The sequence below is a fragment of the Phalangium opilio genome, unplaced genomic scaffold (assembly GCF_054372755.1).
Source record: "Phalangium opilio isolate 3A_F unplaced genomic scaffold, DU_Popi_V2 ptg000360l_1, whole genome shotgun sequence".
Classification (NCBI taxonomy): Eukaryota; Metazoa; Arthropoda; class Arachnida; order Opiliones; family Phalangiidae; genus Phalangium; species Phalangium opilio.
The window spans coordinates 2,849,945-2,859,375 of NW_028324230.1; the positions used below are offsets into that span (position 1 = coordinate 2,849,945).

The 9,431-nt window shown below is 38.5% G+C and overlaps 24 non-coding genes and 14 pseudogenes across 24 annotated transcripts; all 38 read left to right on the forward strand.

The window, feature by feature from the left end:
• Window positions 1–26: 26 nt before the first annotated feature.
• Window positions 27–145, forward strand: LOC149599424 (5S ribosomal RNA). Its single transcript, XR_016378601.1, has one exon. It is a non-coding gene; the product is annotated as a 5S ribosomal RNA (ribosomal RNA).
• A 137-nt stretch (window positions 146–282) lies between these two features.
• LOC149599425 (5S ribosomal RNA) lies at window positions 283–401 on the forward strand. Its single transcript, XR_016378593.1, has one exon. It is a non-coding gene; the product is annotated as a 5S ribosomal RNA (ribosomal RNA).
• Window positions 402–539: 138 nt separating this feature from the next.
• Window positions 540–642, forward strand: LOC149599426 (5S ribosomal RNA; annotated as a pseudogene).
• A 122-nt stretch (window positions 643–764) lies between these two features.
• On the forward strand, window positions 765–883 carry LOC149599427 (5S ribosomal RNA). The gene has a single exon (XR_016378602.1). It is a non-coding gene; the product is annotated as a 5S ribosomal RNA (ribosomal RNA).
• Window positions 884–1,020: 137 nt separating this feature from the next.
• On the forward strand, window positions 1,021–1,139 carry LOC149599428 (5S ribosomal RNA). Its single transcript, XR_016378605.1, has one exon. It is a non-coding gene; the product is annotated as a 5S ribosomal RNA (ribosomal RNA).
• A 138-nt stretch (window positions 1,140–1,277) lies between these two features.
• LOC149599429 (5S ribosomal RNA) lies at window positions 1,278–1,380 on the forward strand (annotated as a pseudogene).
• Window positions 1,381–1,502: 122 nt separating this feature from the next.
• Window positions 1,503–1,621, forward strand: LOC149599430 (5S ribosomal RNA). Its single transcript, XR_016378603.1, has one exon. It is a non-coding gene; the product is annotated as a 5S ribosomal RNA (ribosomal RNA).
• A 134-nt stretch (window positions 1,622–1,755) lies between these two features.
• LOC149599431 (5S ribosomal RNA) lies at window positions 1,756–1,874 on the forward strand. Its single transcript, XR_016378616.1, has one exon. It is a non-coding gene; the product is annotated as a 5S ribosomal RNA (ribosomal RNA).
• A 136-nt stretch (window positions 1,875–2,010) lies between these two features.
• On the forward strand, window positions 2,011–2,113 carry LOC149599432 (5S ribosomal RNA; annotated as a pseudogene).
• A 137-nt stretch (window positions 2,114–2,250) lies between these two features.
• Window positions 2,251–2,369, forward strand: LOC149599433 (5S ribosomal RNA). The gene has a single exon (XR_016378367.1). It is a non-coding gene; the product is annotated as a 5S ribosomal RNA (ribosomal RNA).
• Window positions 2,370–2,506: 137 nt separating this feature from the next.
• Window positions 2,507–2,609, forward strand: LOC149599434 (5S ribosomal RNA; annotated as a pseudogene).
• Window positions 2,610–2,731: 122 nt separating this feature from the next.
• LOC149599435 (5S ribosomal RNA) lies at window positions 2,732–2,850 on the forward strand (annotated as a pseudogene).
• Window positions 2,851–2,990: 140 nt separating this feature from the next.
• Window positions 2,991–3,109, forward strand: LOC149599436 (5S ribosomal RNA). Its single transcript, XR_016378390.1, has one exon. It is a non-coding gene; the product is annotated as a 5S ribosomal RNA (ribosomal RNA).
• A 138-nt stretch (window positions 3,110–3,247) lies between these two features.
• LOC149599437 (5S ribosomal RNA) lies at window positions 3,248–3,366 on the forward strand. The gene has a single exon (XR_016378604.1). It is a non-coding gene; the product is annotated as a 5S ribosomal RNA (ribosomal RNA).
• A 140-nt stretch (window positions 3,367–3,506) lies between these two features.
• LOC149599438 (5S ribosomal RNA) lies at window positions 3,507–3,625 on the forward strand. The gene has a single exon (XR_016379155.1). It is a non-coding gene; the product is annotated as a 5S ribosomal RNA (ribosomal RNA).
• A 137-nt stretch (window positions 3,626–3,762) lies between these two features.
• LOC149599439 (5S ribosomal RNA) lies at window positions 3,763–3,881 on the forward strand. Its single transcript, XR_016378627.1, has one exon. It is a non-coding gene; the product is annotated as a 5S ribosomal RNA (ribosomal RNA).
• A 137-nt stretch (window positions 3,882–4,018) lies between these two features.
• On the forward strand, window positions 4,019–4,137 carry LOC149599440 (5S ribosomal RNA). The gene has a single exon (XR_016378368.1). It is a non-coding gene; the product is annotated as a 5S ribosomal RNA (ribosomal RNA).
• A 137-nt stretch (window positions 4,138–4,274) lies between these two features.
• On the forward strand, window positions 4,275–4,393 carry LOC149599441 (5S ribosomal RNA). Its single transcript, XR_016379150.1, has one exon. It is a non-coding gene; the product is annotated as a 5S ribosomal RNA (ribosomal RNA).
• A 136-nt stretch (window positions 4,394–4,529) lies between these two features.
• Window positions 4,530–4,648, forward strand: LOC149599442 (5S ribosomal RNA). The gene has a single exon (XR_016378638.1). It is a non-coding gene; the product is annotated as a 5S ribosomal RNA (ribosomal RNA).
• A 137-nt stretch (window positions 4,649–4,785) lies between these two features.
• On the forward strand, window positions 4,786–4,904 carry LOC149599443 (5S ribosomal RNA). The gene has a single exon (XR_016378369.1). It is a non-coding gene; the product is annotated as a 5S ribosomal RNA (ribosomal RNA).
• A 137-nt stretch (window positions 4,905–5,041) lies between these two features.
• Window positions 5,042–5,160, forward strand: LOC149599444 (5S ribosomal RNA). The gene has a single exon (XR_016379151.1). It is a non-coding gene; the product is annotated as a 5S ribosomal RNA (ribosomal RNA).
• A 136-nt stretch (window positions 5,161–5,296) lies between these two features.
• LOC149599445 (5S ribosomal RNA) lies at window positions 5,297–5,415 on the forward strand. The gene has a single exon (XR_016378649.1). It is a non-coding gene; the product is annotated as a 5S ribosomal RNA (ribosomal RNA).
• Window positions 5,416–5,552: 137 nt separating this feature from the next.
• On the forward strand, window positions 5,553–5,671 carry LOC149599446 (5S ribosomal RNA). The gene has a single exon (XR_016378660.1). It is a non-coding gene; the product is annotated as a 5S ribosomal RNA (ribosomal RNA).
• Window positions 5,672–5,808: 137 nt separating this feature from the next.
• LOC149599447 (5S ribosomal RNA) lies at window positions 5,809–5,927 on the forward strand. The gene has a single exon (XR_016378671.1). It is a non-coding gene; the product is annotated as a 5S ribosomal RNA (ribosomal RNA).
• Window positions 5,928–6,063: 136 nt separating this feature from the next.
• Window positions 6,064–6,166, forward strand: LOC149599448 (5S ribosomal RNA; annotated as a pseudogene).
• Window positions 6,167–6,288: 122 nt separating this feature from the next.
• LOC149599449 (5S ribosomal RNA) lies at window positions 6,289–6,407 on the forward strand (annotated as a pseudogene).
• A 137-nt stretch (window positions 6,408–6,544) lies between these two features.
• On the forward strand, window positions 6,545–6,647 carry LOC149599450 (5S ribosomal RNA; annotated as a pseudogene).
• Window positions 6,648–6,786: 139 nt separating this feature from the next.
• On the forward strand, window positions 6,787–6,905 carry LOC149599451 (5S ribosomal RNA). The gene has a single exon (XR_016378625.1). It is a non-coding gene; the product is annotated as a 5S ribosomal RNA (ribosomal RNA).
• Window positions 6,906–7,042: 137 nt separating this feature from the next.
• Window positions 7,043–7,161, forward strand: LOC149599452 (5S ribosomal RNA). The gene has a single exon (XR_016379120.1). It is a non-coding gene; the product is annotated as a 5S ribosomal RNA (ribosomal RNA).
• A 136-nt stretch (window positions 7,162–7,297) lies between these two features.
• Window positions 7,298–7,400, forward strand: LOC149599453 (5S ribosomal RNA; annotated as a pseudogene).
• Window positions 7,401–7,522: 122 nt separating this feature from the next.
• On the forward strand, window positions 7,523–7,641 carry LOC149599454 (5S ribosomal RNA). Its single transcript, XR_016378606.1, has one exon. It is a non-coding gene; the product is annotated as a 5S ribosomal RNA (ribosomal RNA).
• Window positions 7,642–7,778: 137 nt separating this feature from the next.
• LOC149599455 (5S ribosomal RNA) lies at window positions 7,779–7,897 on the forward strand (annotated as a pseudogene).
• Window positions 7,898–8,034: 137 nt separating this feature from the next.
• On the forward strand, window positions 8,035–8,137 carry LOC149599456 (5S ribosomal RNA; annotated as a pseudogene).
• A 122-nt stretch (window positions 8,138–8,259) lies between these two features.
• On the forward strand, window positions 8,260–8,378 carry LOC149599457 (5S ribosomal RNA). The gene has a single exon (XR_016378472.1). It is a non-coding gene; the product is annotated as a 5S ribosomal RNA (ribosomal RNA).
• A 137-nt stretch (window positions 8,379–8,515) lies between these two features.
• On the forward strand, window positions 8,516–8,634 carry LOC149599458 (5S ribosomal RNA; annotated as a pseudogene).
• Window positions 8,635–8,772: 138 nt separating this feature from the next.
• On the forward strand, window positions 8,773–8,875 carry LOC149599459 (5S ribosomal RNA; annotated as a pseudogene).
• Window positions 8,876–8,997: 122 nt separating this feature from the next.
• Window positions 8,998–9,116, forward strand: LOC149599460 (5S ribosomal RNA; annotated as a pseudogene).
• Window positions 9,117–9,252: 136 nt separating this feature from the next.
• LOC149599461 (5S ribosomal RNA) lies at window positions 9,253–9,371 on the forward strand. Its single transcript, XR_016377884.1, has one exon. It is a non-coding gene; the product is annotated as a 5S ribosomal RNA (ribosomal RNA).
• Window positions 9,372–9,431: the final 60 nt, after the last annotated feature.

Below are 9,431 nucleotides of genomic sequence, written 5' to 3' on the forward strand. Positions count from 1 at the left end.
AATTCGAATTATTAAATAGCACTCTCGGCAACGGCCATATCACGCTGAAAACACCGGTTCTCGTCCGATCACCGAAGTTGAGCAGCGTCGAGCGCAGTCAGTACTTGGGAGGGAGACCACTTAGGAACACTGCGTGCCGTTGGCTTTTTCACTTTTTTTTCCTCTTTTAAATTCCAATAGATATGAAAAAAGCAAACATATTTTCATTTTGTTATTGTTTTAAAAAGATGGTTAATTTGTCTCACTTAATTTAAATTCGAATTAGTATTAAATAGCACTCTCGGCAACGGCCATATCACGCTGAAAACACCGGTTCTCGTCCGATCACCGAAGTTAAGCAGCGTCGAGCGCAGTCAGTACTTGGGAGGGAGACCACTTAGGAACACTGCGTGCCGTTGGCTTTTTCACTTTTTTTTTCATCTTTTAAATTCCAATAGATGTGAAAAAAGCAAACATATTTTCTTTTTGTTATTGTTTCAAAAAGATGATGGTTAATTTGTCTCACTTAATTTAAATTCGAATTATTATCTAGCACTCTCGGCAACGGCCATATCACGCTGAAAACACCGGTTCTCGTCCGATCACCGAAGTTAAGCAGCGTCGAGCGCAGTCAGTACTTGGAAACTTTGCGTGCCGTTGGCTTTTTCACTTTTATTTCCTCTTTTAAATTCCATGAGATATGAAAAAAGCAAACATATCTTCTTTTTCTTATTGATTTATAAAGATGAAGGTTAATTAAATTCGAATTATTAAATAGCACTCTCGGCAACGGCCATATCACGCTGAAAACACCGGTTCTCGTCCGATCACCGAAGTTGAGCAGCGTCGAGCGCAGTCAGTACTTGGGAGGGAGACCACTTAGGAACACTGCGTGCCGTTGGCTTTTTCACTTTTTTTTCCTCTTTTAAATTCCAATAGATATGAAAAAAGCAAACATATTTTCATTTTGTTATTGTTTTAAAAAGATGGTTAATTTGTCTCACTTAATTTAAATTCGAATTAGTATTAAATAGCACTCTCGGCAACGGCCATATCACGCTGAAAACACCGGTTCTCGTCCGATCACCGAAGTTAAGCAGCGTCGAGCGCAGTCAGTACTTGGGAGGGAGACCACTTAGGAACACTGCGTGCCGTTGGCTTTTTCACTTTTTTTTTCATCTTTTAAATTCCAATAGATGTGAAAAAAGCAAACATATTTTCTTTTTGTTATTGTTTCAAAAAGATGATGGTTAATTTGTCTCACTTAATTTAAATTCGAATTATTATCTAGCACTCTCGGCAACGGCCATATCACGCTGAAAACACCGGTTCTCGTCCGATCACCGAAGTTAAGCAGCGTCGAGCGCAGTCAGTACTTGGAAACTTTGCGTGCCGTTGGCTTTTTCACTTTTATTTCCTCTTTTAAATTCCATGAGATATGAAAAAAGCAAACATATCTTCTTTTTCTTATTGATTTATAAAGATGAAGGTTAATTAAATTCGAATTATTAAATAGCACTCTCGGCAACGGCCATATCACGCTGAAAACACCGGTTCTCGTCCGATCACCGAAGTTGAGCAGCGTCGAGCGCAGTCAGTACTTGGGAGGGAGACCACTTAGGAACACTGCGTGCCGTTGGCTTTTTCACTTTTTTTTCCTCTTTTAAATTCCAATAGATATGAAAAAAGCAAACATATTTTCATTTTGTTATTGTTTTAAAAAGATGGTTAATTTGTCTCACTTAATTTAAATTCGAATTATTAAATGGCACTCTCGGCAACGGCCATATCACGCTGAAAACACCGGTTCTCGTCCGATCACCGAAGTTAAGCAGCGTCGAGCGCAGTCAGTACTTGGGAGGGAGACCACTTAGGAACACTGCGTGCCGTTGGCTTTTTCACTTTTTTTCCTCTTTTAAATTCCAATAGATATGAAAAAAGCAAACATATTTTCTTTTTGTTATTGTTTTAAAAAGATGATGGTTAATTTGTCTCACTTAATTTAAATTCGAATTATTATCTAGCACTCTCGGCAACGGCCATATCACGCTGAAAACACCGGTTCTCGTCCGATCACCGAAGTTAAGCAGCGTCGAGCGCAGTCAGTACTTGGAAACTTTGCGTGCCGTTGGCTTTTTCACTTTTATTTCCTCTTTTAAATTCCAATAGATATGAAAAAAGCAAACATATTTTCATTTTGTTATTGTTTTAAAAAGATGGTTAATTTGTCTCACTTAATTTAAATTCGAATTAGTATTAAATAGCACTCTCGGCAACGGCCATATCACGCTGAAAACACCGGTTCTCGTCCGATCACCGAAGTTAAGCAGCGTCGAGCGCAGTCAGTTCTTGGGAGGGAGACCACTTAGGAACACTGCGTGCCGTTGGCTTTTTCACTTTTCTTTCCTCTTTTAAATTCCAATAGATATGAAAAAAGCAAACATATTTTCTTTTTGTTATTGTTTTTAAAAGATGATGGTTAATTTGTCTCACTTAATTTAAATTCGAATTATTATCTAGCACTCTCGGCAACGGCCATATCACGCTGAAAACACCGGTTCTCGTCCGATCACCGAAGTTAAGCAGCGTCGAGCGCAGTCAGTACTTGGAAACTTTGCGTGCCGTTGGGTTTTTCACTTTTATTTCCTCTTTTAAATTCCATGAGATATGAAAAAAGCAAACATATCTTCTTTTTCTTATTGATTTATAAAGATGAAGGTTAATTAAATTCGAATTATTAAATAGCACTCTCGGCAACGGCCATATCACGCTGAAAACACCGGTTCTCGTCCGAGCACCGAAGTTGAGCAGCGTCGAGCGCAGTCAGTATTTGGGAGGGAGACCACTTAGGAACACTGCGTGCCGTTGGCTTTTTCACTTCTTTTTCCTCTTTTAAATTCCAATAGATATGAAAAAAGCAAACATATTTTCTTTTTGTTATTGTTTTAAAAAGATGAAGGTTAATTTGTCTCACTTAATTTAAATTCGAATTAGTATTAAATAGCACTCTCGGCAACGGCCATATCACGCTGAAAACACCGGTTCTCGTCCGATCACCGAAGTTAAGCAGCGTCGAGCTCAGTCAGTACTTGGGAGGGAGACCACTTAGGAACACTGCGTGCCGTTGGCTTTTTCACTTTTTTTTTCATCTTTTAAATTCCAATAGATGTGAAAAAAGCAAACATATTTTCTTTTTGTTATTGTTTCAAAAAGATGATGGTTAATTTGTCTCACTTAATTTAAATTCGAATTATTATCTAGCACTCTCGGCAACGGCCATATCACGCTGAAAACACCGGTTCTCGTCCGATCACCGAAGTTGAGCAGCGTCGAGCGCAGTCAGTACTTGGGAGGGAGACCACTTAGGAACACTGCGTGCCGTTGGCTTTTTCACTTTTTTTTCCTCTTTTAAATTCCAATAGATATGAAAAAAGCAAACATATTTTCTTTTTGTTATTGTTTTAAAAAGATGAAGGTTAATTTGTCTCACTTAATTTAAATTCGAATTAGTATTAAATAGCACTCTCGGCAACGGCCATATCACGCTGAAAACACCGGTTCTCGTCCGATCACCGAAGATAAGCAGCGTCGAGCGCAGTCAGTACTTGGGAGGGAGACCACTTAGGAACACTGCGTGCCGTTGGCTTTTTCACTTTTTTTTCCTCTTTTAAAGTCCAATAGATATGAAAAAAGCAAACAAATTTTCTTTTTGTTATTGTTTTTAAAAGATGAAGGTTAATTTGTCTCACTTAATTTAAATTCGAATTATTAAATGGCACTCTCGGCAACGGCCATATCACGCTGAAAACACCGGTTCTCGTCCGATCACCGAAGTTAAGCAGCGTCGAGCGCAGTCAGTACTTGGGAGGGAGACCACTTAGGAACACTGCGTGCCGTTGGCTTTTTCACTTTTTTTTCCTCTTTTAAATTCCAATAGATATGAAAAAAGCAAACATATTTTCATTTTGTTATTGTTTTAAAAAGATGGTTAATTTGTCTCACTTAATTTAAATTCGAATTAGTATTAAATAGCACTCTCGGCAACGGCCATATCACGCTGAAAACACCGGTTCTCGTCCGATCACCGAAGTTAAGCAGCGTCGAGCGCAGTCAGTTCTTGGGAGGGAGACCACTTAGGAACACTGCGTGCCGTTGGCTTTTTCACTTTTCTTTCCTCTTTTAAATTCCAATAGATATGAAAAAAGCAAACATATTTTCTTTTTGTTATTGTTTTTAAAAGATGAAGGTTAATTTGTCTCACTTAATTTAAATTCGAATTATTAAATGGCACTCTCGGCAACGGCCATATCACGCTGAAAACACCGGTTCTCGTCCGATCACCGAAGTTAAGCAGCGTCGAGCGCGGTCAGTACTTGGGAGGGAGACCACTTAGGAACACTGCGTGCCGTTGGCTTTTTCACTTTTTTTCCTCTTTTAAATTCCAATAGATATGAAAAAAGCAAACATATTTTCTTTTTGTTATTGTTTTAAAAAGATGATGGTTAATTTGTCTCACTTAATTTAAATTCGAATTATTATCTAGCACTCTCGGCAACGGCCATATCACGCTGAAAACACCGGTTCTCGTCCGATCACCGAAGTTAAGCAGCGTCGAGCGCAGTCAGTACTTGGGAGGGAGACCACTTAGGAACACTGCGTGCCGTTGGCTTTTTCACTTTTTTTTCCTCTTTTAAATTCCAATAGATATGAAAAAAGCAAACATATTTTCATTTTGTTATTGTTTTAAAAAGATGGTTAATTTGTCTCACTTAATTTAAATTCGAATTAGTATTAAATAGCACTCTCGGCAACGGCCATATCACGCTGAAAACACCGGTTCTCGTCCGATCACCGAAGTTAAGCAGCGTCGAGCGCAGTCAGTTCTTGGGAGGGAGACCACTTAGGAACACTGCGTGCCGTTGGCTTTTTCACTTTTCTTTCCTCTTTTAAATTCCAATAGATATGAAAAAAGCAAACATATTTTCTTTTTGTTATTGTTTTTAAAAGATGAAGGTTAATTTGTCTCACTTAATTTAAATTCGAATTATTAAATGGCACTCTCGGCAACGGCCATATCACGCTGAAAACACCGGTTCTCGTCCGATCACCGAAGTTAAGCAGCGTCGAGCGCGGTCAGTACTTGGGAGGGAGACCACTTAGGAACACTGCGTGCCGTTGGCTTTTTCACTTTTTTTCCTCTTTTAAATTCCAATAGATATGAAAAAAGCAAACATATTTTCTTTTTGTTATTGTTTTAAAAAGATGATGGTTAATTTGTCTCACTTAATTTAAATTCGAATTATTATCTAGCACTCTCGGCAACGGCCATATCACGCTGAAAACACCGGTTCTCGTCCGATCACCGAAGTTAAGCAGCGTCGAGCGCAGTCAGTACTTGGGAGGGAGACCACTTAGGAACACTGCGTGCCGTTGGCTTTTTCACTTTTTTTTCCTCTTTTAAATTCCAATAGATATGAAAAAAGCAAACATATTTTCATTTTGTTATTGTTTTAAAAAGATGGTTAATTTGTCTCACTTAATTTAAATTCGAATTAGTATTAAATAGCACTCTCGGCAACGGCCATATCACGCTGAAAACACCGGTTCTCGTCCGATCACCGAAGTTAAGCAGCGTCGAGCGCAGTCAGTACTTGGGAGGGAGACCACTTAGGAACACTGCGTGCCGTTGGCTTTTTCACTTTTCTTTCCTCTTTTAAATTCCAATAGATATGAAAAAAGCAAACATATTTTCTTTTTGTTATTGTTTTTAAAAGATGAAGGTTAATTTGTCTCACTTCATTTAAATTCGAATTATTAAATGGCACTCTCGGCAACGGCCATATCACGCTGAAAACACCGGTTCTCGTCCGATCACCGAAGTTAAGCAGCGTCGAGCGCAGTCAGTACTTGGGAGGGAGACCACTTAGGAACACTGCGTGCCGTTGGCTTTTTCACTTTTTTTCCTCTTTTAAATTCCAATAGATATGAAAAAAGCAAACATATTTTCTTTTTGTTATTGTTTTAAAAAGATGATGGTTAATTTGTCTCACTTAATTTAAATTCGAATTATTATCTAGCACTCTCGGCAACGGCCATATCACGCTGAAAACACCGGTTCTCGTCCGATCACCGAAGTTAAGCAGCGTCGAGCGCAGTCAGTACTTGGAAACTTTGCGTGCCGTTGGCTTTTTCACTTTTATTTCCTCTTTTAAATTCCATGAGATATGAAAAAAGCAAACATATCTTCTTTTTCTTATTGATTTATAAAGATGAAGGTTAATTAAATTCGAATTATTAAATAGCACTCTCGGCAATGGCCATATCACGCTGAAAACACCGGTTCTCGTCCGATCACCGAAGTTGAGCAGCGTCGAGCGCAGTCAGTACTTGGGAGGGAGACCACTTAGGAACACTGCGTGCCGTTGGCTTTTTCACTTTTTTTTCCTCTTTTAAATTCCAATAGATATGAAAAAAGCAAACATATTTTCTTTTTGTTATTGTTTTAAAAAGATGATGGTTAATTTGTCTCACTTAATTTAAATTCGAATTATTATCTAGCACTCTCGGCAACGGCCATATCACGCTGAAAACACCGGTTCTCGTCCGATCACCGAAGTTAAGCAGCGTCGAGCGCAGTCAGTACTTGGAAACTTTGCGTGCCGTTGGCTTTTTCACTTTTTTTCCTCTTTTAAATTCCAATAGATATGAAAAAAGCAAACATATTTTCTTTTTGTTATTGTTTTAAAAAGATGAAGGTTAATTTGTCTCACTTAATTTAAATTCGAATTAGTATTAAATAGCACTCTCGGCAACGGCCATATCACGCTGAAAACACCGGTTCTCGTCCGATCACCGAAGTTAAGCAGCGTCGAGCGCAGTCAATACTTAGGAGGGAGACCACTTAGGAACACTGCGTGCCGTTGGCTTTTTCACTTTTCTTTCCTCTTTTAAATTCCAATAGATATGAAAAAAGCAAACATATTTTCTTTTTGTTATTGTTTTTAAAAGATGAAGGTTAATTTGTCTCACTTAATTTAAATTCGAATTATTAAATGGCACTCTCGGCAACGGCCATATCACGCTGAAAACACCGGTTCTCGTCAGATCACCGAAGTTAAGCAGCGTCGAGCGCAGTCAGTACTTGGGAGGGAGACCACTTAGGAACACTGCGTGCCGTTGGCTTTTTCACTTTTTTTCCTCTTTTAAATTCCAATAGATATGAAAAAAGCAAACATATTTTCTTTTTGTTATTGTTTTAAAAAGATGATGGTTAATTTGTCTCACTTAATTTAAATTCGAATTATTATCTAGCACTCTCGGCAACGGCCATATCACGCTGAAAACACCGGTTCTCGTCCGATCACCGAAGTTAAGCAGCGTCGAGCGCAGTCAGTACTTGGAAACTTTGCGTGCCGTTGGCTTTTTCACTTTTATTTCCTCTTTTAAATTCCATGAGATATGAAAAAAGCAAACATATCTTCTTTTTCTTATTGATTTATAAAGATGAAGGTTAATTAAATTCGAATTATTAAATAGCACTCTCGGCAACGGCCATATCACGCTGAAAACACCGGTTCTCGTCCGATCACCGAAGTTGAGCAGCGTCGAGCGCAGTCAGTACTTGGGAGGGAGACCACTTAGGAACACTGCGTGCCGTTGGCTTTTTCACTTTTTTTTCCTCTTTTAAATTCCAATAGATATGAAAAAAGCAAACATATTTTCTTTTTGTTATTGTTTTAAAAAGATGAAGGTTAATTTGTCTCACTTAATTTAAATTCGAATTATTAAATAGCACTCTCGGCAACGGCCATATCACGCTGAAAACACCGGTTCTCGTCTGATCACCGAAGTTAAGCAGCGTCGAGCGCAGTCAGTACTTGGGAGAGAGACCACTTAGGAACACTGCGTGCCGTTGGCTTTTTCACTTTTTTTTCCTCTTTTAAAATCCAATAGATATGAAAAAAGCAAACATATTTTCTTATTGTTATTGTTTTAAAAAGATGATGGTTAATTTGTCTCACTTAATTTAAATTCGAATTATTATCTAAAACTCTCGGCAACGGCCATATCACGCTGAAAACACCGGTTCTCGTCCGATCACCGAAGTTAAGCAGCGTCGAGCGCAGTCAGTACTTGGAAACTTTGCGTGCCGTTGGCTTTTTCACTTTTATTTCCTCTTTTAAATTCCATGAGATATGAAAAAAGCAAACATATCTTCTCTTTCTTATTGATTTATAAAGATGAATGTTAATTAAATTCGAATTATTAAATAGCACTCTCGGCAACGGCCATATCACGCTGAAAACACCGGTTCTCGTCCGATAACCGAAGTTAAGCAGCGTCGAGCGCAGTCAGTACTTGGGAGGGAGACCACTTAGGAACACTGCGTGCCGTTGGCTTTTTCACTTTTTTTTCCTCTTTTAAATTCCAATAGATATGAAAAAAGCCAACATATTTACTTTTTGTTATTGTTTTAAAAAGATGAAGGTTAATTTGTCTCACTTAATTTAAATTCGATTTATTAAATAGCACTCACAGCATCGGCCATATCACGCTGAAAACACCGGTTCTCGTCCGATCACCGAAGTTAAGCAGCGTCGAGCGCAGTCAGTACTTGGGAGGGAGACCACTTAGGAACGCTGCGTGCCGTTGGCTTTTTCACTTTTTTTTTCCTCTTTTAAATTCCAATAGATATGAAAAAAGCAAACATATTTTCTTTTTGTTATTGTTTTAAAAAGATGAAGGTTAATTTGTCTCACTTAATTTAAATTCGAATTATTAAATAGCACTCTCGGCAACGGCCATATCACGCTGAAAACACCGGTTCTCGTCCGATCACCGAAGTTAAGCAGCGTCGAGCGCAGTCAGTACTTGGAAACTTTGCGTGCCGTTGGCTTTTTCACTTTTATTTCCTCTTTTAAATTCCATGAGATATGAAAAAAGCAAACATATCTTCTCTTTCTTATTGATTTATAAAGATGAAGGTTAATTAAATTCGAATTATTAAATAGCACTCTCGGCAACGGCCATATCACGCTGAAAACACCGGTTCTCGTCCGATAACCGAAGTTAAGCAGCGTCGAGCGCAGTCAGTACTTGGGAGGGAGACCACTTAGGAACACTGCGCGCTGTTGGCTTTTTCACGTTTTTTTCATCTTTTTAATTCCTATAGATATGAAAAAAGCCAACATATTTTCTTTTTGTTATTGTTTTAAAAAGATGAAGGTTAATTTGTCTCACTTAATTTAAATTCGAATTATTAAATACTCTCTCGGCAACGGCCATATCACGCTTAAAACACCGGTTCTCGTCCGATCACCGAAGTTAAGCAGCGTCGAGCGCAGTCAGTACTTGGGAGGGAGACCACTTAGGAACACTGCGTGCCGTTGGCTTTTTCACTTTTTTTTCCTCTTTTAAATTCCAATAGATATGAAAAAAGCCAACATATTTTC